This window comes from Apteryx rowi, unplaced genomic scaffold (genome assembly GCF_003343035.1).
Source record: "Apteryx rowi isolate R43461 unplaced genomic scaffold, aptRow1 scaffold_0, whole genome shotgun sequence".
Taxonomy (NCBI): domain Eukaryota; kingdom Metazoa; phylum Chordata; class Aves; order Apterygiformes; family Apterygidae; genus Apteryx; species Apteryx rowi.
In genome coordinates this window covers 4,789,914-4,804,557 of record NW_020447195.1, presented here as the reverse complement: position 1 = coordinate 4,804,557, position 14,644 = coordinate 4,789,914, and the positions used below count along the sequence as shown (strand labels likewise).

At 41.8% G+C, this 14,644-nt stretch overlaps 1 protein-coding gene across 1 annotated transcript in view; it reads right to left on the bottom strand.

Moving 5' to 3' along the window:
- DOK5 (docking protein 5) overlaps positions 1-14,644 on the bottom strand; it is a 44,610-nt gene that overhangs the window by 24,189 nt on the left and 5,777 nt on the right. The gene's annotated exons all lie outside the window — the stretch shown is intronic.

Here is a 14,644-nt window from a genome sequence, read left to right as displayed (position 1 = left end):
TGTCAAACAGAGTTAACAGCTCTGGCAGAGCTCAAATTCACTGGAGTTGATCAGTGATTAAACCCACTAAAAACATCTCACCACCTCCAACTGCGCCAGCACCCAACAGGTAACCCAACAGGTAACCAGCTGACAAGGCAATCCTTTGAACCCTTGATGGGTTTCCAGCCACTTTGAGCACAAAATACAAGTCATACCTGCAAAAAGTAGCCATAACTTTGTTTCTGTGCCCAGAAATGACTGAGTTGACTACTTGTGCTTCTTCCACTGGCTTTTAGCTGTTTCCGTGAAGTTGTTCAGGGAACCACATTATCCCCCTGGTTTTATTATCCTGCCTCACGTGTGGGCACTCACATTCCTGGCCCACTTGCCTGGAGAAGCATTTGGCACACCGGCAGGCTGTTCGGATGCCAGGCAGCAGCTGAACCTATCAAGACTTTGATCCAATTTTCCAGCTTATTGGCCACTCAACAGCATGTTCTGTTGAATGCAAAAGCTTGAATCGAATTGTTCAAGATACTAGACACTGACCAAAATGAATGCTTAACACCAAAAAAGGAATTCAAATATGTACCAGCTTATCCTGGAAGAAAGTTTTGCCTCCTTCTGTGAATCTTGCTTGCTGGGCCCAGGTAACCTCATCAGATTTCACAACAAAAGCTTTCCAAAACCTCCTGCAACTCTGTATGAATACTCTGTCCTTTTGCTTTTCAAAAAAGCTGTATTTTTAACTGTAGGCATTAAAGGCCCATAGAGAAGAACAGAATCCTCTTGTAATGCATTAGGCATTACACAACATGCCCCAGGACAACACAACCACAAAACGGGAACATGCTCAGATATTTGCACTCAGAAGCACTTCAGGTCAGTAAGCATCTCAAAGCTGTAGCTGCAATGCTGACCTCAGCAGCACACAGGGCAGAGTAGGAAAATTATTTTCTACACTAACAAGGAAATAAAGAATTTTGTTCTGCCTCTGATTGAGTACAGATCCAAGTTTGTCATCACCCTTCCAAACACCACTATGAAGCGTAGGCACTATCGACACCAGACTCCATTCAAGCATGGTAGATGACTAGAAGTTGGTGCTATCAGGATTTTATTGTCGTAGTTTAAGAATTGAATATTGCAGCACCAAGACCAATTCTTGGATTTAAATCAGAATTAGAGAAGAGCTGGGAAGAACCTGCTACATTTAAGTACCTTCAAGAATGAAAAAGCTAAATCAGTCTCCAAAATAAATACTGGACTTGAAGTTTTGATTCTGTTCCAAAATTAAAACAATTTTTCCTCTAAGAGGAAAAAAAACAAAAAAAAACAAAAAACAAAACAAAACAAAAACAAAAAAACCCACACACTTCAAGACTGGAATATGTCATACCAGCACCATCAGCACAAGATCATCCAGACTAAAGTACCTGAGAAGAAAGGAAGGCACATTACTCATCATAACTTGATAAAACTGGAGGAAAGCTGCTCAGGTCATAAAGGTTCCTCCTCTGAGCTTCCTCCTCCTTATGTATCAGCTAATCAACTCTTTCTACAGCATCTCCAGGCTAACGGCCAGCATATTAGCTTTCTGCATTGTCAGGTTAAGGAGTCCTAATATTTATTTTGTCCTAGATTAAATAAAGTGTTTAACACCTACTGCACTTTTAAACGTAAGTGAGGCTGAGGCCTATCTCCCTACGAAACTAACCTCCACTGCTCATACTGTAGTTCAAAGAAAACGAGAAGCCTCTTTTTGCATCTAAGTAATGGCATTCTCATCAGAAGAGCTGTTGCTCCACAGCTGATGAACAGAGACCTACATTGCTGGTACCTACAAACTAATCGCCGGGTATCGAAACGCAGCTGGGTGTACCAGCAGGTTAACAGGCTGCCCACGCTATCAGCAAGGCTCCATTGCCTGGTTAACACTAYTGCTACCGCATCTTGTTCGAAGTTGCTCTTACACTACCAATGCTTGCTACCAATGAGGTGTTGCTTACCCAGCTCAGCACCAGCCGGAGGCTTGCCCACACTTTAAGGGATAAACAGCATGCAATGAATCCTTAATTCCCATAAGCATTATCTACAAAGTGACCTTTGTCCAATGAATTGCTATAACCCATCGGTAGTACAACTGCTTCTGCTCAGACTTAAATTGCTTGTCAGTGTAGTACCTGCCCATCCGGTCTGGGTCCATGATTAGAGTTACTGGATGTTAAGTTAATAGAGATGCTTAAGTCTCTCGGGAGAGTTTTCAATTCTCCCAAAATCATGCAAATAGAAAGCCAGTGACTTCAGTGTGATTGAGCCCTCAATGGAGCTTTGTCTGGCATTTATAGCAACAAAACAGACATTTTGTTATTGAGGTTTTTTTGTTTAGGTTTTTTTTTGGGGGGGGGCAAGAAAAATTAAAGAATTTAATTAGAGCAAAGTTATACACTAAACTACAGTTGTAGAATAAGGTATTTTATTTTGATTAGAGACAAATAAGTTTGTACCTAAATATACAGTAGTTTGAACTCCTGCTGAAGTCAGTGATCTGATGTTTAACTCCAGTCTGCTGAGTTACATAAACAAACTAAAAAGATATGCTCCTTCACTTAAGGCCTGCTTAGCATCTTTGAAAACATAAGACAGCCATCAACAGTGGATACTATTATCAGAGTAACACTTCTGCATCCCATATACTATAAGGGAACTTCTTAGACAACCGTCCAGCACAGTTGCAACTGAACATAAACTGCACAAGACCCTGAACCTCTAGCAATGACAGATTTAGTAGCTCCTGCCTCGCAGCACTGAAAGCCCAGTCGATGCAGTCAATGCACAGAAGAGACTGTCGCACCCAAGAACAGAGAGCTGATCGCTGAGCCTGTTACGAGCTACATATAGAGCAAGTAATTAGCTCTTTGATGCCATCATGATCCAGTGCGTGTCTGAGACTTGTCAATATTTCCTCAAGTAGAAGGTAACACACAAATTGTTTACACTGGTGCTGCTGTCAAAACAGCTCTAACAAGAACCAGCCCCAAATGCTCTTAGGTGTCTATTCAGTCAGGAATATTTAGCTCACTTATCCCTCAAATCAACATTTTCCACACTACTCCATGAATAGGAATTAGTTGACAGTGCTGCTGTAATTACTTCCACCTCAAACACTTGCACTGACAATGATTAGATAATCCAAAGAGCAAATCGGGATCCGATGTTATGCAAGCGACAGCTATTGCTCTTCTCTGCAGCACACCTCCTGAAACTTCCAAAGCACTCCCTGCGAGACCTTCCCAGAAGCCTAACCCCAAATTTAATTCAAGTATCAAAAATTAGCATCTACTTCCTGTGATCTCTTCTGAAAATTTCAACTTCTAACAGCCCAGCAAGCAGGCAACACCATAAAACTCTAGGGAAATAACGTGACTGTATGAAGTCGATTGTCCGAAAGCCAGCGAGGTGATCCAACATGCGTGTCCAAGGTCACGTCAAATCAGTCAGTTCTATTTTTGGCTCCTAAGATCAGCTGATGTAAGTCATTACCACCACTGAAGTTGAAGGAGGAGTGACTTCAAAGGAATTATGCAATCTGAGCATTTGGATCGCTGCCTCTCAGTACTATGCCTTATAAACCGGGCAGAATTCCTCAGTTATCCCCACCACTTCTCCTGATGCTGGAAATGCACTGCAAGGCAAGGAGCTATTACCCTCAGCTGCAACTGGCCACCATTCGGCTTAGTAAAGTGGAAAGATTTCCCTCCGACTTTTCTGGGTTTCATGGTTCAGATATGGTTTGAAATATTCTCATGCAGAGCAGGAAACTGAAGCCAGAGCCTTGTTGTCCTGCGTGATTGCCTGCATCCTGGACCTACCGTAAAAACAGGCATGAGCAAGGAAGAGCGCCATGTCAGCCACTACCACCTCCAAACTGATCAGAAAAGAAGAGCTAGATTTCAAACATTCAAAAATCTCATTCTTTGCTACATGAAAATTCTGCACAGGAAACAGAAGTCTTTGAATTTATAAAAAACAAAGTTTGCAGTTCAGCTCAAGTTGATTTTCCCCCACCGCTCTACACTTTGGTTCGGCAGCTGATCTAAAAAGAGTGCCCAGGAATAGTCAAACGTAGCTTAAAAATTTGGGGGTAATGCTATTTTTTGTATCTTGGGTCAGGGGGTGGGGGATTAAAACTCTAAGCCATATATTTCCTCAGCTAAATTTTTAAAAATAGCCAATGCACTAAGGCAAAACAAGCCTATTTCACTTTAGGGCCAAAGAATCCCATCGTGTACTTGTTTGTTATTTAACAGGGATAAAGAGAGGTCAAGGAGAATAGTACCAAGTATAGTTTGGCAAATTTGTCTTGCCAACAACGAGTAAGCCTCAGGGAAAGCTGCCCCATTTTATTATTGTGTTGTTTTTCTGCTCCAAAACAAAAAAATTCCAGTGGCATGCATTTATAGGGACTTCTTGTCGAATAAACAGCAGATCTGCTTTCCTAAAAGCAGTAAATGAAAGTGCTATCATGCAGCTTAGGGTGACATTCACAGTCTGGGCTACTGCCAAGAACTTGACTTCCGCAATTCTGATAACCTAAAGGACAACTCAGTAACATAAGCAATTTCTCATAGTATGTTCTCAGCTTCTTTGTACTAAAAGCCACACTGTTCCTTTATCCAAGACTGTAGACAACTCACCACTGAAGTACTTCAGTTGCACATGGAAAATTGAGAGGTTTTTGCACTAAACTTTGTCAGGGAACAACCAGTGGGTTGGAATTTTATATACAATATCCCTTCCAACAGGGAGGTGTTTGGTTTTTTTCTTTAACCACACATTAAGTCAGCCAGGTAGCATTAAATATTTGTATCTTAATTCCTGTATGTAAAAAGAGGCAGTGGTGACTATTCTGACTCAAAGGTAGTAAAGGGCCCTGAAACAGAATTCCAGGGCAGGTGCACATTTGTGACTGGATCTAGAATTTTTTCCTTTGCATTTAAAAAAAAATATATATATATATATATTTCCAGAAATCCAGCTTGTAACTCAATCATTTAGTTATATCCATTTCTCAGACATGTTTGAAACAGTAAACCTCCATTAGGTAGCTGTTTCTGTGAACAGCTGGAGGACAGCTTTCTATTAAAAAGGTCTAGGCATCACCAAATATGCCGCCTTATGCATCAAGTTTAATGGGATGTTTTGGGGAATCTAGTGAAGACTCCACAACTCTTCTGGGACATCACTAACTCCAACTAAATACTTTTATTTCTTCCATAAGGTTGTGATTTGCCTCTACTTCTCCAGCCCAGCTGTCTCTTCTGCTTCATCTCAAATAAAGATACTGTCCCCATATACTATTGGCAGCTGTGTTCAGCACTGTTTCATTCTGAAGAAAAAACCACACAATACAACTATAAATTATAAGCAGAGAGATTACCAGGAAGAATTATAGCTGCAAATGTACCTAAGTTGTACCTGAAATTTGTTTAGAGTGACTTTAAAAGTGCATGGAGAAGTAGACTGGTTCACTGGCTTTGCAAAATAAGCAGCAAAGTTGTCCACGTGTTGTCTGTAAAGATATAGCTGCACTTGGCAACAGGACAATTTTACTTTCCCAGAATATCCATTAATATTAGTGTTACAAGCAAGTGATATTGCACTATTCATTGTGATCAGGTTATAATGACTATATAAATCAAAGCTGTTTTATATCAAGCTATCCTCTTCTCCAGGGAACTAAAGAAAATAATCTAGACTTCTCCTCCTTCCCTCAAGAAAGATTTATATAGATGAATAAACCTCACTCATTCCCCTACATTTTCAGAAACAATATTTAAAATAAGAAGAATCAATCTGCGGTTGCTAATAGGAATGAAGCAGCAACCTCATCTCTGTGCATCCTGAACAGGCACAAGCGAAGACTGCTCAACACTGCAAAGCTTTGCCATGAAGTTACAAAACCTGACTTTGACCCTGGCTAGAACTAGCCAGAATAAGACAGTGGACAACTAAAAAYGCTTGGCAGATCTTGATGAATTTATATACCTTTTTATTCACACACATTAAATCATGATACAAAGCAAGTCTGCTGATCTAGAAGATAAAGTGTTTTAATCAGTCTTTCGGGGGGGGGGGGGCGGGAACGAAGGAACAGGATGGGACTTTTTCCTACTCTTCTCCCTCCCAGCTGAAATTGCATTAACCTAAAGTGGTATTTTTTAATTAAAGATTCAGGCTCAGAACTGTCATTTCTCCAGTGTTAGTTTAAAGTGCTGGAGAGCCAGATGTGAGGCTAGAGAGTCATTCCCATTTGGCACCCTAGTCAAAATGCACAACTAGAACTTTTGTTTTTTTCCATTTTGGGGTCTTTGAGGGTTATGGGGGATTCATTCTACACACAAGATTTACTTACTTCCAAAACACCCCCAGCGACTGAAATGCTCTTTGCCATGAAATAGGGCTCAGTTTGATTCACTGCAGGGTAAGGAGAGGCACAATCTAAGCACAGAGAATAGAAAGACTTGCCTGCATCCACCCTTTCATGCATAAAATTACTTGCCCAAGATTACTGAACAATTTAGCAATGGAGCCTTTGTTCCAGTTCGCATCCATGCTACGCTGCCGTCACCACTGGCACAGGTCAAGTTTGGCAGATTTCAAGATGGGCTGAGCTCATGCAAAGACAGGAAAAGATTTCCAGATGCATTCCTCCTTGGTAATAGAATTTTTAAAAAGGGCACCCAGGAGTTTGAGAGAACCCTTTACAGCAAATCCCTGCAAATGTCAATAAGGTAGTTTAGAAGCAATGTCCCCCCTTCAAACTATTGATGCACATAACAGCCAGAAGGTCCAGAGTTTAGCAGCATCTTAATTAGGGATCCTAGCCAGGTGCTGAAGCACTTTATCAGAGAAGTCTGCTTCTTTCTCCACCATGGATTTCAGGAGGGCTTCAAGAGGACACTACGGGCCCAATCCAGACAGGGCAGAGAAGCCAGACTCAGCAGGACACCTACAACAGCATCTGGACTTTGAGTACATGCACCAAGATAGGCTAGGAGCAACCAGGACACACAACAGGTTGGCACCTAGAACAGGCCAGTGATACCTGCTTAATGTAAAATGTAAATTAAGAAGAGAGAACTGCTATTTAGTAATTGTTCATCCCACATGAGTATCCTAAGCATGCAGCAAAGGGGTCATTTATTCTTTTCCTTCTCTACTCAGCGCATGGTGGCTTTTGGCAAGCATTCCTTACACACAGCGAGTTACAGGAGACCTGTTAACAAACTCCTGTGTAAATAAACTGCACAGTGTGTAACAAACTACACAGTAGATGTAAGGTATAAGCAGCAATGCTGTTTGACACGATGGAAGGAAATATAGAACCTGACTCCATTTTTCAATTTCTCTAGTGCCTGTCTAGCATTTCAGGACCTGAAAAAAGTTAAAAGCAAGACTTCAACTTCCAATCCATTCTCCTGCAGAAATCATTAGTTGGATGCAGTATCTTTAGACAGAGATAATTACCTAAAATATCCTCCTACTTTCAAGGCCCTTCTTTATGGGCTTACAGCCTTCACAGTAATAGTTTTTCATCAGGCACAGAAAAGGCTATCACTCTGGGCTGTGTTAGGCCATTAGAGCAAAGTGCCTCCCAGTGCCAAGAAGCATTTACAGCAGAAGTCCTCACTTGCTAGTGACAGTTTAAAAAAGTCAGAGTGGAGCTAAGCATCCAATTTGGTGCCTTGAACATCTGCTAAGCTTTATATATGAGCACAGTTAATTCTAGGCATGAAACTGGATAGGTGAGAAATCAGTCTAGGACTTTAGTAGCTAAAGGAAGGGGGGGAAAAAAAGTAAAGGTTTCCGTGCAGACTAAAAGCTGGCTGTGCAGGCAATTCAGGCTGGCTCTGCGCTCCGCAGAGCCCCATCGGATGTGCTGCTCTGCCGGGTCAGGCTGTTAGACTGGGCTGGTGAATTAACCCAGTTTAGTGCTGTCCTGGATTAGATAACTGCTGCATAACTTGAAGTGCCACCATGAATTATGGTTTGGGGGTTGGGTCTTTTTTGGTCACTCAATATCTGACTTGGTTACTCTAATTATGTGGGAACTAGAGGAAAATGGCATAGATACAGCTCATTAACAGTTCATGGAGCTGGCTAATTAGCACATGAAATGCAAAAAGGCTGCAGACCACATATGCACTAATCTTAATAACAGGAACTCGCCACTATGGCAAGAGCATAAGCTCCCTGGTTAGAGCAGCTGGAACAGGGATGTCTCCCGAGCTCCATGTCCAGAAGGCGCAGGCAGCCTCGCTCCGCATGCGGAGATGAGCTGTGCTTGTTCAGGCTCTGAGAAACAGGCTTCATTTCAGCCTCCTACAGCACACAATCATTTGTAAGAGCTGCATTTCAGAGCTGGACTCAGTTTCAAGACTACCTAAGTCGAGATGAGAAAGGCAGGAAGTATATGCAAACCTGGCCTTTATCTCTGCCGATCGCCCCAAACTGTCAGCAGCCCAAAGCCAGAAATGGGAGAAGGGCTTTAATTCCTCAGTCTTCAGTGTATAACCTGAGCTGTTCAGCTGTACCTGTCACCACCTGCCCACCTGATAAGTTGAGTTAATGACACTCACTATGCCTTAGGTGTTGCTTGGAGAGCCAAGGATGACAAATGCTGTATAAGCCAATAACTAACAGAGATAACAGTATTTTTTGGTCTGTTGTCATTCTTTGCCATTCACCAGCTAGTTTAACTGCAAGCTTCAGAAAACGTCACATCCTTTAGTACAATTTACACTACCTCCCATCCCCATACACACACACTCTCTCTCTCTCTCTCTCTCTCTCTCTCCACACCTCAAATAAGTCTCAAGGTATCCGTTAATCCATCCTACTGCCCTGCCACAAGGTCAGCCTATCTTATTCCTTCCACATTTTCTTTCCTGACATTACAACCCCGCAGCAAGCCATGGGTCATTCCCCCAACCCCTTTGGGAGCTGGATCAGTTTTAAAATTAAGATGAATTTGCATGAAACAGCAAATATTGCTACCAAGTGAATCACTGCAAGTTGGACTTCACCAAAATACAGTGCATTGTTAAGAGTGACAGAATTGCAGCCCCTTAAATCATGGTAACAAGCACTTCAGCATTACCTTACAGGACTGCAGCAAGTAATTGAAATCATTTGGCCTAGACTGCTAGACAGACCGAGGCTCTGCTCAAAGCTGCTGCAGGAAAGAGCCCGCAGCAATCGAAGCGCACGTCCCATTTCGAGCACTACGGCGCACTGACTTCAGAGCGGCGATCTCAAACRCACTGAATTACTGAAGGCCGGCGCACAAAAGGGTTCGAGTCGCACAGCGAACCCATGGGCCTGCTCTCAGTAGCTGGACTTGCTCCTGCGCACAAACTGATGAACCCACGTATAACGGAGTGCAGTTGCCCTGCCAGAATGTTTAAAGCTACTAACCAGATGAAAAGTGTCTCCTCTTAAAAGCATCTTGCTTCTCTCCAGTCAGAGCGCATTCCAAGTATAATGCCAGGCTTTTAGACAGTGTAAACCAAAACTTGCACACAAGTTTCTTCTCAGCAATGATTTGAAAAGCAAAACGACTAGACACTAGGATTTCTACCAAAGGTGTAACTGAGGCCAGCTTTTTTTTTTTTTTTTTTTTAAACTCTTAATTACTTCCTAAGAGAGACGGATCAAATAAGGATTCCGGAGCCATATTTCCCTGGTACATAACTTCCCACCTGCTTTTGCAGTCCTATGGCATTTGCTCAGACTTCACATTACTTCAAAGGGACAAATCCAGCTTCCGTTAATTTTTCGTGTCACTTCAGTGTAGCAGAAGTTAAAGTGCTCAAGAGTTCATTCACATTTAGGCAGACTCCAGCCTCAGCAAGGTATGAGTGCTGCCTAGAAAGCGTCTACGAAAGCTAAGCACAACACTGTCCTCTTACTTTGCACTGCTTCATTAAACAGAATGGCTACTTGCATTCTACCATGGAAGCACTGTGCCAAGAGCATGCCGCTCACTCGTATGCGGTAAATTCAGCACAATCAGTTAACGTCTATCTTCATCGGTGCTGATGCATTAGTCAGACCATTAAGAGTAGTTTTTCCCTTTGCTGATCATACAGCATTGATGGTTCCCCAGATAAACATTATACAGGAAGTAAAGGGACAACTTAATCTACTACATTAAGGTTATGGGGGGAGGGCACCAGTGATTTTACTGTATTGATATTTTTAATTGAAACAAGTTACATTATCTTCAGTAAAGGAAATAAAAAAATTTATATTCATTCCAATAGCCTGAACCTTCATCAAGTGCTGTCAGAAATACCACTGAAGTCAGACAAGAAGATAATAGGAACAGTCCATCAACACTCACTGTATACCTAAAACTACAGAAACATCAAATTAAGATGTCAGTCTCAGGCACAGACCTTACATCTGTTGCTTTTCTTTTAAAGGCTTTCACAGACACTGCAAGACGTACTAATTTATCAACGATCTACCTTCAATCGAGTAATGCCAGTTTACACCAGCAGCAGAATTAGCTTCACACTATATAACAAATTGACGATGGAAAGGCATCAACCGGGGGTGGGGGGAACTTCACCTTGTAACAATTGGTTTCCCACCATTCAGTTATTCTTGGCGCATTCTTCTGTACGCACAGCAGCTAGAAGCCAGCTGCAGAAGATGTACAGACCTTTGTCTAACAAAGAAAAAGCAAATAGCAGGAAAGGAGAACAGCCAGGAAAGGCGACTGACAGAAGACGCGGGAATTGTTTGAGATAAAAGCAGAAGAACATGGGCACCCCACTCAGGTGTGCACTGGACTTGAAGCGAGAACTCCACCCTTGAAACTAGATAGAGCATTGGCAAGAATCTCTTGTTTACTAGTTACCTCCTTTATGAAGGGAACCATATTTGGCAGGCAGACAGTCTGTTTTTGAAGCAAAACAATGAGAACCTGAAAGAAAACATGGAAGCTAATTTAGTGGAAGACATATGCTGGAAAATCAAAAAAGAAAATTGCTCTTTCTATTCCTAAAAGGTCACCATCAAAACTGCTATTTCAGACTCCAAACCACGATCTACATAATCTTGCACCTTCTGTCTTTCACAGGAAAAGTTAGAGAAGTTGTTAAGCTTGTCTCCTTGAACCAACCTAGGCTGTCTTGCTTGCCTGCACACAGTCGCAAAGATCAGGTTTGCCTATTTTCAAGGCACACAAACCTCAAAGTTTGCCAGCTCAGTTTTGAGTCAGCTTTGGATCACAACATCTTGGACTATGAATGATTTCCCAAAAAATTCAGGTGCTGCCCCAAAATGCAACTCAAAGATAGGAAAAAACAGTATGAAAAGTGGGGGCCATGGGAAGGAAATCAGAGGCTTGCTTCTCTGCTCTGTTTTAGAAGGCAATGTCAAGATATCATAAGAAACAAAGACAGGCAAAGCCTCCTTTCAGCTCGGTCTGAACACAGCACCGAGCGCCAGTCCCTTGTCCAACGCGCAGATGATGCAAGCCGAACAGCTGCTGCCCAACAGAGCTCTTGTCCGCTCACTCTGGAAACGCAATCTTGGCATCAAGGACCTTTGCTTCAGTACTTGAGGTAACTCCATCAAGATAGCTACTGACTTATTAGACTCAACGTCACATTAACTTTGTGTCAGAGGACGTCTGGAACCAACTTGTCCATGGCTGACAGACCCAGCTCCAGCAGCCAGATGGAGCTGCAGCAGGTCTCACAGGACATTTGCTCGTACTTCTCCCCTTCCCAGCTCAGGGACAGAGGCTCAAAAGAGTCCTAGAGCCTATCCCTGCTGCCACTGAAATGAACCAAGAAATCTTAATATATGTGAATTTGTTCCAACACCTTATTTAGCAGTTTTCTAAAAATATGAGTATCCAACAGGCTTAACATCTTGCAGGTTGAAGTTGGTACAGAGAAAATATTCAGTTTCTCTCTGCTGTCTCAGTACTTCCAGACTGAGAGCAGCTGTATGGTGAACACTAGAGCGTGATTAATGAGGCTGCTTCAAGTGTAGGTACAGGCAGACAACTCCCCCCCCACACCCCRGTCTTGCTTTATTCTTGTTTCCAGTGTTCACAGCTCATACTCCAAAATCCTCATATTAGGTTTCTGGCATGCTTATTCAAACACCAGTCTCTAACCATATGGTTCCAGTCCTGCAGATTGTCTCTCCCCCCATCTTATCGCTCCTCCCACAAGGCTTTGCAGAAACCGTGTTAGGCAGAACTTGTAAAAGTGCATGTCATTTTAACTGTTCAACAGCAATCTTCTCAATGGTGTTTCTACAGAAGTCAGTAGAAGCAGAAAACCCTGAAAGCTTCAACTCTTTCCAGTTTTTGACAACCATCAATTTCAACTGGAGCTAAAAACTTCCATTTTCTCATTTTTGATTTCTTAAATAAAACCTTATATGAAAGTTTTTCCAAACTTCTATGCAATAACCAGAAGTTTTCACATCTACTTCTACAGTAAGTGGTGCAGTAAACATTAATGTAAACTTTCTAAGAAACAAATCTACAGCAAAAAAAATTACATTTCTCCTCTTAAATCCAGCATGCTGCCACTGTTTTCATGCAATACTCTAAAATACAAAAAAAAAACCTCCTGATTTTCATTGAATTTTTTTGCTTTTTAAAATAGTAAAATTCTTCAGTATTGCAGGTAAAGTATTAGTCAAGACAGGAAGCAGTCCAGAAACCTAACAACTCTTTTTTCTTTGAGTTCTTAAAAATCAGTCCAGAAATATCTGGCAGCTAGCACAGCTCACATTACTCCACTCAAGCAAGCATTTCCTAGAAATAAGCAACTAGCAACAAAGTCATGAACTCAGCTCCATTCTCTGCCCCACTGAAGACCAAATTATTACAAATTTCTATTATGGGATATTATAAGAGAGCCCTAGTTCTGCAGCAGAGGACACCACATATACCACATTCCTTCACACTGACATGATTATGAGTTTTTGGGCTAGTCAGCCCCATCAAGCAAAGAAGTCTGATCCAGTTTCTGCCCTTAACAAGGTTAATACTAAAGAGGGAACAACTCTACTTTTGTAGCTCCAGTCATCACATCTTTCATAAAAGGCCTTCTTACAGTTACCACTGATTTTTATCTCCCCAATTTTCCTATGACCAGGACTTGAACAAATGGTTAAACTGGTTTGGAGCAGCGTTAAGTGACCGTGTTCAGAACACTGKCAGCCACAGCCGCCTTTCATGTCATGCTACGTGCTGATCCATGGACCAGCAAGATGCATGCAGTTCCTTTCAGAAGCACAATTTCTGATTTTTCCCCTTCCCTCCCCTCCAAGGAGTCAGTTCTTAGCAGTCAGATTTTTGTTTCCAGCCCCTCTGGAAAGGGCAGCCAGATGCTCAGGTGGTGTATTTGGAGGCTGTCCCCTGCCACTTACACAAGGGCACCCTAATCATAAGAAATAATGAGAAAAAAAAAAAAATAGTGAAAGCTGTTTAAAACTCCATTCTATACATTTGCTTCCACAAAATCAGCCCCCACCAACAAATGGGGACAAAAGCCCCTAGTCAGGACTGTAGGAACATGCCAGATGCTGAACAACCCAACGCTTGTCAGCATCCTGGGGGACATTGGCAGATCTTAGCATCCCTGGGAAACTTGCATGGACAAACACAAGCATCAGAAACACACTTGTGGACCTCAGCTACTAAAATCCAGCTAACCCTCGCTCTGGGTGCTCAGATCCTTTTGTGGATCTGGCCCAAATTTCCATGGAGGACCCACTTTCTAACAGACAGATGAGGCTGATCATTCCTTGCATAACAAGGAGGTGCCTCCAACAGATGGGGTTACACACAACACAGAGCAGGCTGTGCAGACTGTGGATTTAATTAGAAGTGTTGTTAAACAGATATGACTGCAAGAACAGTGCTGAGGCTCGTCTGTAAGTGCAAAGTGGAAGACACCTCATGAGACTTGGAGGAATCTGCAGAAATCCATTAGCAGCGTCTCCTTTGCCAGACAAAGGTACAAGAAACTGTTAGGTTAAAAAAAAAAAAAATCCACATTGTTCCTCTCCATGTGCTTTATTCTCTGATAAAGAGATATATGAAGACTTTCCAGAGACTTTGGTTTTTAGGAACAGATATTTAGCTGTTAGCACAGCTCCATTAAAGTCAATGGATCCTCCCAAATGAGTATTTTTTAATAGCCTGTAGCAATACGATAGTAATATAAACTGTGGAGCAAACTCCCAGACCTCCAATGATTATATGCAGAAGTACCTTCATAAAACCATGGAGATCATAAAATAAATCAGGCTCCATGTTAATAATGTCCAATTTTGAAAGTTCTACACATTATTTTTAGTTTAAGATTCTTTTCTGGGTTGTAAACATCACATGTTACAGGTAATATATTTTCCAGAAAGACAAATGCTTTGTAAGGCTTTTCTAACATACATCAAATGGCCAGGATTATTTGTATTAAATACTTTTGCCATGCAGAGGCAGTAATCTATGTATATTAATTCAACCGCATATGTTGTCTTAGACAGTTCCAGTTTTAATAATCATGCTTTTTTAAAGGAAAAAAATTTCATCTTCTTCTAGAATACAAATCTTAATTCT